The sequence below is a fragment of the Molothrus ater genome, chromosome 3 (genome assembly GCF_012460135.2).
Source record: "Molothrus ater isolate BHLD 08-10-18 breed brown headed cowbird chromosome 3, BPBGC_Mater_1.1, whole genome shotgun sequence".
NCBI lineage: Eukaryota > Metazoa > Chordata > Aves > Passeriformes > Icteridae > Molothrus > Molothrus ater.
This window is the reverse complement of record NC_050480.2, coordinates 35,618,378-35,634,759: the sequence shown is the minus strand read 5'-3', so window position 1 is coordinate 35,634,759 and position 16,382 is coordinate 35,618,378.

The following is a 16,382-nucleotide window of genomic DNA, read 5'->3' as shown; positions in this document are numbered from 1 at the left end:
ATTAAGTTTATTCATTGTAATTATCCACTGTCAGAGTCAATGTTACCCAAAAAAAAATAATGGAAACCTAAATTAAAAAGACCTGACAAGTGTCAAGTCCTATTACCAGTTGACTTGAATAGCTTCACCTGATATGGGGTATTTCTTTTTGTCTAATGTCAAGCTAGAAATAAATGTTCAAAGGGAAAATTTGATAAAACAGAAATAAGAAAATATAATAAGCTGTAAACATCAATATATAATGTAAAACTATACCAGATCACTTAGCAACAGTAATGGAATTAAATCAATATTCTGGCATCAGCACTGTGTATTTCAGGACTATAAGTTTTGCTATTTTCCAGACTCTTCCACCTTATAGCTTCCCATTAATTACCTTCATTTATCAGCTGGCAGTACAAACAAGGTGCAAATGTTTAGTCTGCTGCTTGTGTTAATATCTAGGAGCTGCAGTAGACAGAAGGTTTCCAGAACTCTGCTGTATAATCACTCTATGAAATTGCTTAGCTCTGATGTTTGTTAGCACTGTTAGCATGTTTTCTTTTTCTTCAAATAAAGTAACAGATGAAAATTACTCAAGTCAACATTGGCTTGTTAGCATTCTTAACAAAACCATTTTAGTGCAGAGCAGTGATTCTGCCTCAATATCAGTTTTAGATGTTCTAACTTACAAGGTACATTTTAGCATGCAGTTTTAGGGCCAGACTGATTTACACAGTGCAAGATTTGCGTAAGCTGCCTTGTGTTCCCACCTCATGAATAATAACAGTGTAGGCAGAAATGGAGGTGAAAGCAGGTCCATAAACTAGACTGCTCTGTTGGTCTTCTCAGGCTGTGAAGCAACAGCATATTGAGACAAGAAGCACATTGAATGTTACTGCTGTGCTCCCACCAAGGGAAACAAACTTGATCCTAGGCATTGGCTCCCTCAGTCACTTGGTGGGGCAGAAAGCAAACCAGGGTATCAATATCTATATGCACAAGAGCTTTCCATCAAGCCTGGCATTGGATCAGACTTCCTCATTGCCATGTAAACCAGCCAGTGCAATGCATCATCAAAACTGGAGATAGCATATTGTGCCATTCCTTTTCTGAAGTACCATTTATTAGCAGCAGACACTCCAACATTGAGGGAAATCCTAGCAAAAGGCATCAGCATGGACCCCCTCCTCTAAACTTCTACTGATACCTTGTTAGGAGCTACCTGCAGCCTGTTTGGTCACTCAGCCAGGACTGTAATCCTGTCAGCATTCCTTGGACTAGAGCTTTTCTTTGAGCAGCATCATCAACTGCTTTTAGTGCTACTTCTTATTTTTACCATCTGGAAGCTAACTAAATAGATACAGGTGAGATTCAGCCCTGCTCCTTAAAAGGCTTTCCCAGAGCATGACAGTGTGGCTATTTTGATTTACACTTGCTTTCTCAGGCTCTTTGTACACTGCAGCTGCAAAAAAAAAAAAAAAAAAAAAAAAAAAAAAAAAAAAAAAAAAAAAAAAAAAAAAAAAAAAGAAAAAGAAAAAAAAGGAAAAAAAAGGTGGAAATTCAATGACCTAGTAAATCTTTCCACATGAAAGCCAGTGCCAGAACTGGCATATTGACCTAGTTCCTCATGTTGCAGTAGGCTGATGTGGATGTAACAGGCAGATATGCTAGGTACCCTGATCTTGCAATGTTTTACAAATGTCACCTAGTATCAATAGTTAATATTTTCAGGACTGGTCTTGAAGCCAGGTCCAATAAAACTATAAGTCTTCAGAGAAGATAGAATGTAAGTGGCCTTTTCTGTCTGTCCATGTGGAAGTACGTGCTTCATCTCATTTATGACAGCTCCTGAAGACAAGCAATATCGCCAGTTTACTTGTCTCTATACATCAAAGGAAAATGATGAAGATTTCTGTCTTCATCTGGCTCTTGCAGAGGCAGCTGGCAGGTTTATACAGCTGAGCTTTCCTCATTCATTTTATACATATTCTTTTTGTTAATATAAACACAGATCAAGGCTAAAATGTTTTACAAATGAAGCTAGAGACAAAAGAGGGCAGCTGGTCCCCAGAGGGAGGGTTCCAGCCTCCAGGTCAGACAGATGGAGAAATTTCCTTTTTGTGTCTCAAAGGTTGTTGCTAAGGAGACCAGTTTTGCTTCAACGAGGCTGTGGGATGGACTGGTTGACATATATGCAATATTTCTGCTACTAAGAAAAAAAGAAGCACAAGCTGTGAAGTCTTTATTGGGATAGAGGACAGAAAGCCACTTACAAGATTTTTTTTTTACTGCTGTACTTATTCCTACTGACAAAAATTGGTAACTTTACTATTTGTCTCCTTCTCTTTGCAGTCAACTTCATTTCAGATGAGAAGGAAAGTGTTGCTGTGAATGGCAAGGTGAGACCTTACTACCAGCAGAAATCCAAGGTAAGCACAAACTTTCCCAGGGGCCAGCTCTCTAGGTAGGCACAGTCCTTCCTTTACAAGTTCAGCAGGTAATCATTCCAAACTTAGTTCCATCTGTATACTCTCTATCAATAGTACGCTTTTACAATGACAGGAGGTAGCGTAAATGAACATGAGCTTGTTTCACCCAGATAGTGCTCCTGTCTTACTGAATAGTTTCAACAGTGCTTTTAAGTAGCAGAAGTATTTGGCTTGGTTTAGAGCTTAAACTTTCTATTTTTACATTTAACCTTCCAGCATTCCCAGTCTTGATTTTATTGTTTCATGCTGACATTTGTATCAATAGATTTGACATTCACATCAGTGTGACTGAGGTTGCAGGACCTCTATTGTCCAATTTATTTTTTCCCTGTGATGATCTTTCTATGAGATAAATTAATCTAGATGAACATTTCCTAAAAAGGAAAACAGAGGAGTTTCCACAGCAGCACTATTGAGAATTAAAAGGTCATTCAAATCTGATATCCTTTTAAAAGTTTTACTATTCTTACTGTTCTGATTAGAAGAGGACTGTTTCACTAAAAAAGTCAGATGCAGGAAAGGCTGTTGGGTGGACACCCAGTCTGTATGTAAATGCTGAGATACCTAACACAGCTTCTCAAATAAATTCTACTTGAATAAGCATGTTCATCTGCACTAAGGAAATTCTGTCAAAGCTTGTAGCAGTAAAACTAGAGTAGATAAGGCTCCCCTAGCAATCTATGGCTCCTCTAGGAGTAATAAACCATCAGCCCTTCCCCTGTTCCCTGAACCTAACTTTACAAAAGAGTTGTAAAATATCGAGGAAGGGCATGCAGGTTTTATCAATGAGTTTCATTCTCCTACCAGGTGACGTGAGACTCCCTTCCCAGTGACAATGGTCTGTTACTTCCTTCATTTGGCTTTGGTCCTTTAAATTTGGACACACTTCTTGGTTTTAACCTTTAAAATATTATCTCCATCAGAAATATAAAGTGACTTACAATATACACTTGAATAGAACAGATCTTTCACATTTGAAGGAAAATTTAAGCATGGGAAGCAGACAGATGGCAAAAGAGGATTAAGGAGCCTTAATAATTTCTTTCAGTTCATTTAAGCTCTTTTATTTCACCGTAATAGATAGATACATTGATTCTCAGTCTACAGGGAAGTAAAAATAGAAATGGAATATGGCAAGACCACATAGACCCAATGTGTTTCATTTCAATAATTGTCTATTTGTAATTCTTTTAATAGAGATTAACAAAACTTATCTAAATAACCAATTGATTAAATTATACAAATATATATATATTACATGTATTAATACATTTTACATGTATTTACATTTACATTTTACATATATTTACTGATTATATTGGAAGAATATAAGCATTATAACCTTTGAATTACACAGGAGACATAGACTGTTTGGTTCCTTGATGGTCTTTTGCTTTGTACTTTTATGCTTGGAGGGAGGAAAACCTAAATATTAAAGATATGCTAAGAAGGGTGTCAAACTGAAAAATGTGTCAGTAGAGGTACTATTCCTACTGCTGAGAAGGAGTAAGTTCCAAAGAAGGCAGGTGAGTGAGGGCTTGTGACAGATGGAAAAAAGTAAGGCTTATGTAGCGTGGTTCTGGCTGTTTTCCTGTGGTTAAAAACTGAAGAAAGAAAACCTGGAAAGACTCTTGAAATCGCTTAATGTGCCAGAATTTACATGTCCTTTGTAAAATAAAAGGTAATTTTGTTGTTGTTGTTGTTACTTTTTATTTGGGGGGGGGAGATATAATAATGTTCTGCAATGCATTGTATTTTTATGGAGCATTGTTTCATAAAATCATCACCTCCTCGATGCTGAGCTCGTAGGAAAGAATGGATTTCATTGTAATGTCACTTAGATCTATCACTAACCAGCTCTGGTTTCTTCTCACGTAATTACTCATCTCATCCTCAACTATTTATATCATAGAAATACTTGGTTTATTTTTCCCACTCAGAAAGAATGCAACAAGAACAAATTGAAAACAAAAGGAAAAACCCAAAGTTGCTTCAAAATGAGTGAGCATGGAGTTATTCTTCTGAAAACACTTTTAACTCTTGATAAATTATTAACACTTAAAAAAGAAAATGCCTAAATCATCAGAGATTTAACTACAGCCTTTTTGTGCTGAACCTTTTTTTCCTTTTTAAAGGTTTATAGAGAAAACACTGCTTTGTTCACAGTGCATGAATTCTTACTGCCTATAGAAATTATTTTGGAAGGTGTCATGTTTTAAATAGGAGTTTCCAGTAATTTTGCTGCATTACTTCTTTGCTTGTAGGACTGAGCTTGTAGTCAGTTATATACAACAGGGGCTTCAATTCTTTCAAAGCTGATGTGATTTACACCCTGAGTACGTTGTTCAGTTTCTCTGACAGTTTCTCTGGAGATCTTCTGCAATGCATGAAGCTGGGGCTTCTCAGGTCTCAACCAAAGTGAGTCATGAAGTTGCTTCACACACATTAAAGTTCCTTGCACCTTCCCTATTCATATATCCTAAATGTGTGGGGAACATTCTTTGCTAACAAAATAGTATTGCAACTGAGCCATGGCAGTTCTCAGCAGCTGAAGATCTCCTGCTCAGTCGTCACATATTGCTATAATTCACCTTCTCCATGATAATATTTGCATTGTAGCTATTAAAATCCATTATAATAAACCATGTGCAGAATTTTTTGCTTTACCAAAGAGGATTACAAAAGAAGCTGTGATATTATACTTATGGTTAATATTGAGATCATCTGACCCCCAGGAAAATCAAAAGGAGTTTGGCCATTACTGTAAATATCAGTGTTTTTCACCAGATTTTGCAACTTCATCTGCCTAGATACACTCAAGACAGGCTTTTTTCCCCCCTTCACAAAGGCATGAGAAATGAGAAATTTTGTCATGAAATTAAGATCTCTCAGAAAATGAGAATCATACCCACACAATATGTTCATAGCCACTGCAGAGAGGCTTCATCTCTGATGTATTTCCAGTTCCCCCAGTCCTGAGGAGGGCCATTTAGTGGCGGCTCAGCTGTATCAGATTCCAGCCTTCCCAGATCTCACAACACCTTATCAATAAAGGATGAGATGGAAACTGCATAAAAACTCTCTGAGATTTCATGCTCCCATGGATGTGCAGGTGGGATGTAGCTCAGGTTCATCCTTTTACTTCGTGAGGATTTACAGGAGACAACAGCTTCCATAACAGGAGAAGCAGAGAAGCAACTGCTGCTTCTCAGCCTGGGTCATAGTACCGGAGGGCGTGCAGCAGGGCAGCATCTGTACTAATAGCTGGTGGGTACTAGCCAGGTCTACAAGGTCTTCCTTTCAAATGCACTGCCCTCCAGCTTTCCATCAAAGTAAAATCAACCACTGCTTTGGGAACAGCCAGCTAGAAAAGAGGAGTGCACAAACATGGCTTTGTAGCAAGGAGAGGGAAGTGCTGTGGAAACAAATCTAATTCACATAAATGCTCAGCAACTTTTTGGTTCTTTCAAGCATTTCAGTGCTAGTAGGTTTCCACATAATGTCTCTGTAGGCCTGAGCCTTGACTTCCCTTTCAGAAGTAGGTCTGATCACAGAAATCTGCAAGTTCAGGAGTTCAGGAGCAAATAGGTAGGAAAAAACCCCACACCAGTTATTGTAGCCTCTAACTGGTTCACTACATGACACACTTTCTATTTTGCAACAAAAGTCAGCAGTAGCATCACACTTCACTGCTTTGCAGTCTGTCGAGCCTTCTCACTTCTTGCAAGATACAGGATAGCAAGCTCCAAGGCTCCAGCAGGCTCTACCAGTGCAAATTGGGAAGCTCAAACACTGGTGAAATCTCTTTTAGGAAATTGCATAGTCATCTGTGTACAGGAAGGATGAACTTAAACCGGAATGTTTGCAGAAAAGAGCTGGAAGGATCGTTAGGGAATGAAAGGCCTTTTAAGAGATTGAAATAGAGCAGCTTGTTTAGTCTAGCAAGACTAAGATCAAGGGAGAAGATGAAAACTGATGACAAATACACTGGTGAAGAGGGGTAAACACTAGGAGAAAAAGCTATTTAGGGTAAAAGACAGCACTGGCACAAGGGTACAAACTGAACCTTAATGATTTTAAAATAGAAAAACCAGAAAGCTTCTACAAGAGTGAAATGCTGGAGCTATGACAGCAGCAGTGGAAACAAAGGGTTTAAGATGGGGTTTGACCTGGCTATGAAAGGGACTACAACATGGGACTTTACTTTATTGCTGTTTTATCTTTTTAAGACCAGTCTACAAACAAACTTACTGAAGTAACTCCAACCACTGCCTCTCCAGCAGTGAGCAGAACCTTCACACAGCAGATGAATTCCACAAGAACAATGAAATGAGTCGAGGCTCCCTTGTGAGCAACAGAAAAATGGACTGGGCTTTACTGCATTTGGAATTCGTTACTTGTAGGACTAAGGAAAAGCTTCAGATCTCACTGCATTAATAACTAAATACAAAACTCATTTGCTTGATTTCCTACATTAAGAGTTATAGACACAAGGCAGATTGTGATTTTAATGACCTTTTTTTTATTTCTACAACTGATGAGAGAGAGAGTAGGGGGGAAAGTGTAGTTGGGGTTCTCATAACTGCTGTAAAATGTTAATTTAAAAAATTCTTTTGAGAAACATAAGCGGGTACCTACCTTTTATGAAGGATTTGTCATCATTTCCTGAGAGCAGTTTCTCCTAGGATATGTGTTCTTAGACATCATTGGAACATAGAAAAATAATTGCAAAGCTCCATTGTTTTGCAGTGCTGTATTAATAAATAAATTGGCAAAAAGGCTTTGCCTTTATATATGAGCAGGCTCATGGCTGTTCCTAGAATACTCATTCTGTTATTCTACACCCAGAGACTCTATCTTAGGCTTCTCTCATGGCCTAGTATTCTCATGCTATGGATGAAATTCCTTCCAACTCTCGAGTTAGAACAGATGAAAATGGTCTTTAAAGATAGTGTCTTTGTCCTGTCCTGTTGCTGATCCAGAGGTGTCTGCCACATTTCCATGCAACATAGTGAGGCCTTGCTTGGATATGTTGCTTTTCTTAAAATGACTGGCTCTTCACAAATCTTTAACACAGAGAAGCAAAGCATTAGAGCCATATCTCTTTATGTTCATGTTGAGATTTGCTGGTTTTAAATTCCTTGTTATATTTTGTCTGATCAGAAAAAGAAACTGTTCATCTAGTACAGTAAGTGATTGTAGGCCGACAGTAAAAATATCAGTTATTCTCTTTCAGTGTATTCAGCTAACGGGTAATCTTACCCAAAGATCTAAACTATTTATTTATACAACACAATTAAAAAATGATCTCTGGTGTAAACCACTTACTGTAGGAAGGATTTGGGCCAGTTGGATCCAGCAGTGCATAGAAGAGAAGGGGAAAACAATCCTATAAATGGATGAGATTAAGAAGACTTATGAGATCATCTTGAAATTTCCCCAAGACAAACATGAGGAATAAGTTACCAGAGAAAACAAGTGGTGATTATCTATGTATTCAAGAGATACCTGATTCTTTCTGAGGTGTGCTGAATGATGTTACTCCAGAGTAGGATCATGTCAAGGTTAAATTTCAGATGCATAGTCTAAACTGGGCCAAATGGAAACTTCAAAGGTCACTTATGTATTACTGGAAATATAACTGTGAATTCTGTGAAGATTTCTCAACTCAGTGTTCATTTCTACAACCATTCCTTGTGCTCTAGACTGCTTAAAGGGTGGTGGCCAGAAGAAATACATGCTTAGTCCTTCACTATGGCCTTGATACAGGGAACTGGAGGAGAAAGGAAGGGGGCAAACCCAGAATCACTGGAACATTATAAGTTCATATGGCTTATAATTGAAATGTTAAGCTCATATGGCTTATATTGAAATGTTAATTCTTCCTTCATTTCACAGGAGGTAAATGCAATTTCACTGTAAAAATGAGTTCACAGATACTCAAAAGAAAATTCACAGAGCACTGTGGACGCATCTTATCCTGAGGCCATGTCTACAGTTTTCAGTTTGTCAAACATTTTCACATACAGTAGAGAAATCCTAATTTCCTCAAGCCTAACCGGTACTCTGAGAATATGTCACAAGTGTAAATTTTTGCAGCTTTATGGATGGATTTGATATATTTAATTGTTTCTTTTTTTCCTTATCTTTATCAAGTCTGGACATCTCTGAGTTTTACAGAATGCATGTGAAATGCTATTTAAAACAACATCTTACATTGTGGAGAGAAGGAAATCCAGCAAAATTATGTCATATTTTGCTTTTCAAAGTGTTCTTTCGCAGCTTAAGTTATGAACTCTTGCTTTATTCAGTTAGAATGTCTAAGGATGTTTCCCAGTAACACAGCTTTCTAAATGTGAAAAAAGCTTCTTACCTTTTTAACTCTCCTACACCATAGGCACATTTGTAACTAGGAGCCCCTAAGTGGACAGGAAAGCACACTCAAAATAAATGTAGATTTAATCAGGAGATGTGATTGAATTGATTATTGGGTGAGTTTCATAAAGAAAATGCCTAAGTTCAAAATTTCAGATTGGATGTCTTCCCTACTTTGACTCCTTCATGTGCAGATGTTTTGCATACAAAAATGAACAAACAAAGCTGGCTGACCTGAAAAGCTGGGACCTATCAATTAATAAAATTGTAATATAAATGTAATGCTGGTAGAAAGTATAATGGAACAAGCAGGTATAGAATGCCAATAAGTGTATATGTTCACCTCCCTTGAATGAAGACTAGTGGAAGTTTGCCGTGCCAATAGATTTACCCCTAAAAGGAAATAGTTCACAGAATCCAAAAAGTAGCCATGCACAAGCCCAATTGCACATATCTCTGCCTGACAGTGATGAACTTTTTATGAGATAGTTTAAATTACCTCTTTGAGACATTTCCTAAAAAGGAAGAGTAGAATTGTCCACAGCAGATTAAAAGATGTGTTAAGAAACAATGAACAAACAGTCCAAAATTGGACTCTGTAGTATTTTAATTTATTGGCACTTAGCACACATCTGAATATCAAAACAGTAAGTGAAGTTCAGCATCAATTTTCACTTTGCCTGAATTCCTAGACTTTCGTGTGGGTTGCAACACAGTACACAATTAGCCTGACTTTCTAAAGAAATGCAATTTTGAAATCTTAGTATGGATTCATATATGTATGGGATCCTGGAGCACTTTTGGAAACATTGGCTTGTTTCATTCAGAGTGAAAATAAGCAGCTAGACAACAGAGAGAGACCCTTCCAGTGTGCCTATACTCTCCCAATGCAGAAAAGGGTGTATTATAAAAGGAGCCCTTTTTAGACATGAGAGAATCTACACAGGACTCTGTTCTTTGGGAACAAAAATATAAAAGCTCTTAGAAACCCTAAAGCATTAGCAATGTCAGGTATATTTGTATGAGAATGCATACTTATGTCTTAAAATGAATATGATGTTACAGGTTGGATTTTATTCTATACCAGAAAAAGCTGCATTATCCAGGGGATCTGACACTAATTCAGGATCTTTTCTCAGATCTGCCCACTGGCACGATGCATCTTCCAACACACCAAGGGCTAAATGGCTGCAATTTATTGTAGTAAGGAAGCTTTCTGAAGGCACCTTGTAAATACAAGTTCACAGTGAAGAGGGGACATTTTAAAATCCATTTAATATTCCATTTTTAGAACTACAAGAGAAGCCGTACAAATGGGAAAGTGTGTAGTTTCACAGAAAGCAAGGCACACTTTCATCTGAAAATACTTCACAAAGTGCATAGCAAAAGAGGCAAAACCCACAATTCCAGCAGGGGAAAGCTTTAGGACTGTGCACAAACTGCTGTGCTTTTGGGCTTCTGTCTATGGGGGATGCCCAGGCAGAATCCTGCTTGAAATCAGAGCTGACATTCATCTTCCATTCCTATGCTCAGTTTTCAGTAGAAGAAACCAAACATATGTGGCAGAGGAGAGCTTGTCATGATTTAGCTTTGTTGTGATGCTGTTCCACTGAGGGCTCTTAACTTCCATGTGCACTGTCTCTGTTGCTCAATGCCTACTGAGTCTGAACAAATTTCTAAAGTTAGTGGAAAAGCCTACGGGGTTTTAAGTTGGTTAAGGACATTAGGACTTCATTAGCAATGCCACAGCCTCCTACAGGTTATAGGACAGCTATGTCAGGCGTGAAGTGCAAAGTAATCGCCTTTCTATATGACTGCCTCTCATCCTGATGAAATGATTTGGTGAAAGGATGCCACCCCACACGCAAACTACTTACAGTTTTCCTCTTTTCATTCAATAACTGTAGGAAAGGAAAATACCTTCTGGTTACTCCCACATCAGGGAGCAATCAACAATACTGACAAGATTACAAATACCATTAGGGTAGAGTGTCCCATGCCTCACTTAGAACAACTTAACCAGAGAGCCATTTCATGGTGGTCTGATTACACCTGTTCACACTTAACTGATTCTGCACAAATTTGACCTCTGCTAAGGTGTCATGGTGCAGTGAATATCCTCTCTGTTGCTGGCCACGTGTTGTATTATTTCTTGAACTGTGATGACAGCCAGGTTATTCTAACTGCTGTCCAGACAATAGGATGGGATAGTCCTAGTTCCCCACCACAGTTCCAAAAAGACAAACAATAATAGTCAAACAATTAAGTTAAATGCCTTGCTTGTAATTCTTGACTATTAGATTTACTGAAGCCATCACTATCTTTTTTTGCCCTCTTTCCCAAGTTATGTAATCATATTGCCTTGTGGTTGATTGTTGTTACAACTGAGAGCAAAGCCTAGATTTTTTCTTTCTTTAAATGATACATTTTTTCATGGGAGTTTAGAGAAAATATGAATTTAAGGTGTTTATCATTGAAATCTTACACAGTCTTTTAAACATAGGTATTTATAATACCATGTTGTATATAGTCTAGTAAAGCACTGCAGTTCCATATAGCAGTACTCCTTAGCTATCCCAGCTAATGCTCTTAGGCTAAGCATTGCCCTCCAAACATTTTACCTGCAAATATTTTCACCTAATGTGACAGAATTTCACCCAGTTAGAAGAACAGTGTTCTTATTCTAGTGATGTCAGTCTCAGCTGAGAGACATCATTTGCCCAAATTCATGGCACAGACCAAGTCTGTGCTAGAGCCAAGAGAGTCTAAAGAGTCTAGAAGTTCAGGTTAATGCTGTAGTCAGAGAAATCTTCCTCTTTTGCTTTGTTCTTTCCACTGCCCTGCAGTGCCAGGGGAAATTCCCTTCACTGTGCCAGTGCACTCACAACTATCAGTGTGCTGGAAAAGTGCTGGAAAGCACATTACTGTCAGTATGAGAAATAGTGTTCCTCAGTATGCACTTCTTTAGTGTGGCTGGGACCTCCACAACTCTGCCACAGAGTATAGGACTTACTATAGAACCTCAACTGAAATGTAGCATATTTGAGGCTTACATTCAAATAATTTCATATGTCAAATGCAACACCAGCTCTTACAACCCTGTGGATGCAGAAGATCAACCTCTACAGTTGGTTTGTTAATTTGCTCTCTCCATCTGCATTTTTCTAGTGAGAGCAGTTTGGACACTGTAGCAGGTGATGGAAAGCTTTTCCAAATTTAGAAAATATTTGATGATTAACCATAAGTACATGAACCATGAACTGCAGATATGTGCATCTGCCAGGAGAGGAAATAGAAACATTATGATTAAATATATTCCCACAATTTTTCCACCAAATGAAATGTAGTAGAAATTAGGGAGAAACAGTGGAGAAACAGTGAATATATCCCCAGAAATTCTTCTGTACTGCAGCACAGCGCTTCAGCAAAACCAAATAGGTGGAAGCCCTGAGACGATGATAACATGCTACAGTATCACTCAGAAGTTGAAAGTACTGGGTGGCACTCTGTTTCCTACAAAGAGAATAAATATTAGGAAACAAACCATCCCGTTATTACATTATAAAGTAGATGTTAGAGATATCTGGTTGGGACTCCAAGCATTTAAAACAATTTCTTTTATTCTGATACTGCTTTTAGACAGGTTTCTAAGGAGCCTGGCATAAATGTTTTCAGTTCTGGAAATGTTTTTTCCTTCCAGCTGTCTAAACATAGTGACAGTGAGCACGTTTCATAACGTCATTCTTAACATACATTTTTCTTTTTAGCTGTGCACTGTATCTGTAGGCAGCTAATGAGTAACCTAGAGCTCATCCTACGCTATAATATAGAATGCATTTTTAGTCCATGTGGAACACGGCCTGTTGGGGATTTCAAGATTAGGGGACAAACTTGGTTGTAGTGCATAAAGAGAGATGGTTAAATTCTGGATCGCGAGAGGAGAGACAAAAGCAAGATCACAACCCTAAACTTCAGAAGAGCAGACTCTAACCTGTCAGGGATATGCTCAGAAGAAGCCCCAGGGATACAATTTAGGAGAGAAGAGGCATCCACGGGAGAGTTTTTATTTTCAAGGACCATCTCCTCCAAGCTCAAGAAAGGTGACTTTTCTGAGAGTGAATCATGAAGGACTTGTCATGGCTCTTACTGGGTCTAGATCCTCAGGATATGTGCTTGGCACACTAGATGGCATTGCACTTCCCATTCCTAATGATGGGCCCATTCCTGGTGACTCTTCCCACAAGTCCCCACTGATCTAGCTGACTCTAGTTGATGTTCCAACAGATAGCTCCTGAGGACCAAATGATGGTGAGCAGTTCCCACTATGGCTGGTTGTGGCTCTGGGTTGCGTCTGGGCCTTTCTTTCACTAGATGCAACCAAGCTGACAGTATATATGGAGAAGTCTGGCAAAAAAAAGCAAAGAAAGGCCCAGGCCCACTTGCCTTTCACAAGTGCATGAGACCATCTTATAGTGTAATGTGACAATATCTAGGGAATATCTGGGGACTGTGACCTCAAAGCACTTAGAGCTGAAATGATGCCACAAGGGACTGGTAAAAAATCTACTTGGCTAAGTGCTGACATATGGTATCTAAGTTGGTGTGAATTTTACCTTTCCAATATGTGGATGCAACTTTCTTCTTGAGTAGTATTATCATCTAGCAGTTTGTCTGCTGTCTGTTAAAAGTTTTAGTAGGGCAGTTAAGTGCTCTGGAATAGCAATGGCAATTTGCTAAGTGAGCAAAAGGCTCAAAAGACTTTTTGACTGATGGCCATCCTACATAGCAAACAGCAAATGGCCCAAGGCTCTTTCATTTGTACTGAACCAAAATCTAATCGTGTGTCAGGTGGCTTTTGTGACTCTGACTCACTGAAGATAAAATTAAACTTCATCTCCAGATCAAAAGGATTACCCACAAAATTCTGGCAGAGGTTGTCAGGGTTCTTAAGTCAGATTCCACCCATCCACTGGCTCAGGAGGCCCATTTCATCTCAGCCCAGGGCCCTCAGTCCCTGCCCCACTGGTGTCTGGTCACACATCTAGAAACCTGAAGTTCTAGTTTCTCTGAGCACAAACTAGAAATATCTTAGACAATGAGGAAGATAAATAGCTTGAACAATATGTAGGATCATACTACAAGATACCCATGAAAAAGAACATTATCTCTGCTGTAAATATTCTGGGAAATTTATTTCTCTCTGGGAATACCCTGGTATAAATCTGGATCTCTGATTTTATTGGAGCAATGTTAATTTATACTAGGAGACAATCAGTCCATTTATAACTGTTATAGGGGAGAACATAACTTACAAGATTCAAAAGTAAACAGAAAGCATTAGGTACTTCCTTGATTTTCTAGCACTTGTAAAATGCTCATTAGAGAGCAGCAGTTAGTGATGGATCCAGTCTCATATTTGGAGCCAGGAAACCTCTTTAAAAACACATAAAATGAAAGCGTTATAGGAAACAGATGTATTGCCATACTTTGTATTCATAGGGAAAAGCAAATAGATGCAAGCAGACCAGCTGGGTCACTAATTTATTAAATGTACAGCAACGATTTCTTTCTCTCCTTGGGATGAAGTCCACCATGTCTCTTAGCTTCTTCTTGCATCATTCAAACTTTATTTGGTCTCATGATGCCTTATTTACATTAGACATCTCAGCTGCTTCTGATTCTGGTCATGAATGACATCTTCAAAAAGGCAGACACCCTAACTGTCTCTTCTCCCACTAATTTTAGCAAGAAGAAAAAAAAAATTGAGCCAGTATCTCCCATGCTTTCCTGAAACTTGGCCATAGTCTATTCCTGTTGTTGAGAATTTCCTACACAAATCAGGTAACATCCTTCAGGCTCTAACCTTCTTAACTAGCCTCCTTATTAACACCAAAAAATGCAAAAAGGAAAAAGAACGAAAAAGTAAAATCATCCTTAAACAAGGTTTTGACTTGTTTATGATAGCCTTTGGATTTATTTTTTTAGATTTTCTCCCCTTTTCTGTCATGTTAACATAACATACAGTTATTTACACCTATTTGGCAGCAAATCCAGATGGTGCTGTCTTGTACACACTCCATACTGTTGTGGGTAAGCAGGTGAAATGAGATAGACACCTTCAGTATACTGAAGTTTCAAGAGAATGAATTCAAGTTCAGGGTTTCTGCTAGCCTCCTTGTCAAACCACTTTCCATCCTTCAGTTGAGACTTGTTTTGCTTCTCAGTGTCTGGATGTGGTCCTTCTTAGAAACTGACAGATATCCATGTGGGGCTGTGTACTTCCCAGTATTTTACCAGCTCGCTACCTCCCACTGACACCCTCAGCCCAATACTGATCACCTCAGGCTGGCAAGGGAACAGGGACAGGACTTCCAAGGTTCTTGAATTGAATGATTATTGGACTTTCAGGCACATTTTTCTATTGTATTGTGTATAGCTCAGCTTGCAGAACTACACAGATGTGAAACTTGGGTAGGAAGCAGGCATATGCCTCTGCTTTCTTCTTTGGCAGCTTTAGGTTACATCTCTAGGCCTCCACTGTACATCTGCAGCTAGAAGTGATGGGAAAGAGCTTTCTGACATAACAGAAGGCTTTGTGAAGCATCTGTGGAACTTTCTGTGCAGTGGTACAGTTAGCACACTTTTCCCATGGACACAGAAAATTGATGTAATAGCAAGGCAACTTGGAGATATCTCTCTCTCTTCCTGTATATATATCTATAGATGTACATAAATATATATATTTATATCCAATTGATACAATAACCACAAGGCCAATTTGCAGCAGGGGAAAACTGACATGTAGCTCCTCCTTGAAAGTCTAATTTCAGAATTGAGGCTTCAGGAGGGCAGAACCCTTAATTTTTTTTTGGAATTTAGATTTTGATCTGAAAAATTTAGATTTTGACAGATGAGATGCCAGATCAGATTACACAAAGCAGTATTTCAGAGAAGACCATGTCAGAACAGAAGCTGGGCACATTTTGACTTTTCATCTTCTAGGTCTTGACATGTAAGACTGAGGAGATCTGAACAATTCAGGGACCCAACTTCTTAGTGAAGTAACAAGAAAGCTTTAAAGAAATATGCAATCTGCTTTGCCAGCGCAAAGGTCCTATTCTTGACATGAGGAAAGGTTCTCCTCCACAATGCAGTTTTTTTGCCTGGAGCAATGGCTATTCTTTTAGTTCAGACCACCCACCCTCATCACAAGACTTAAGGATTTACAAATTTAGAAGAGCAATGACATAGAAAGGATAATACAGACCAAAAAATCCTGTAATAGTGGGACACTTTTCAGCAGCCTAAGCCAGGAAATAAAGTATAAAACAGGACAGAGCAAAAACTACATGACTGCAACAGCTGCTAATATAATCTGGTTTTGCTTTCTAGAGAATACTTTCTTGGAAAGCCCTAAAAGATAATGACTTTCCATTCAGCAAATACTTCAATGTTCTAATCATGGTATTTGAAGCTGGTTTACACAGAAAATGTCTCATTCCCATTTCACCCAAACTTCCCCTATGTTAATGAGTG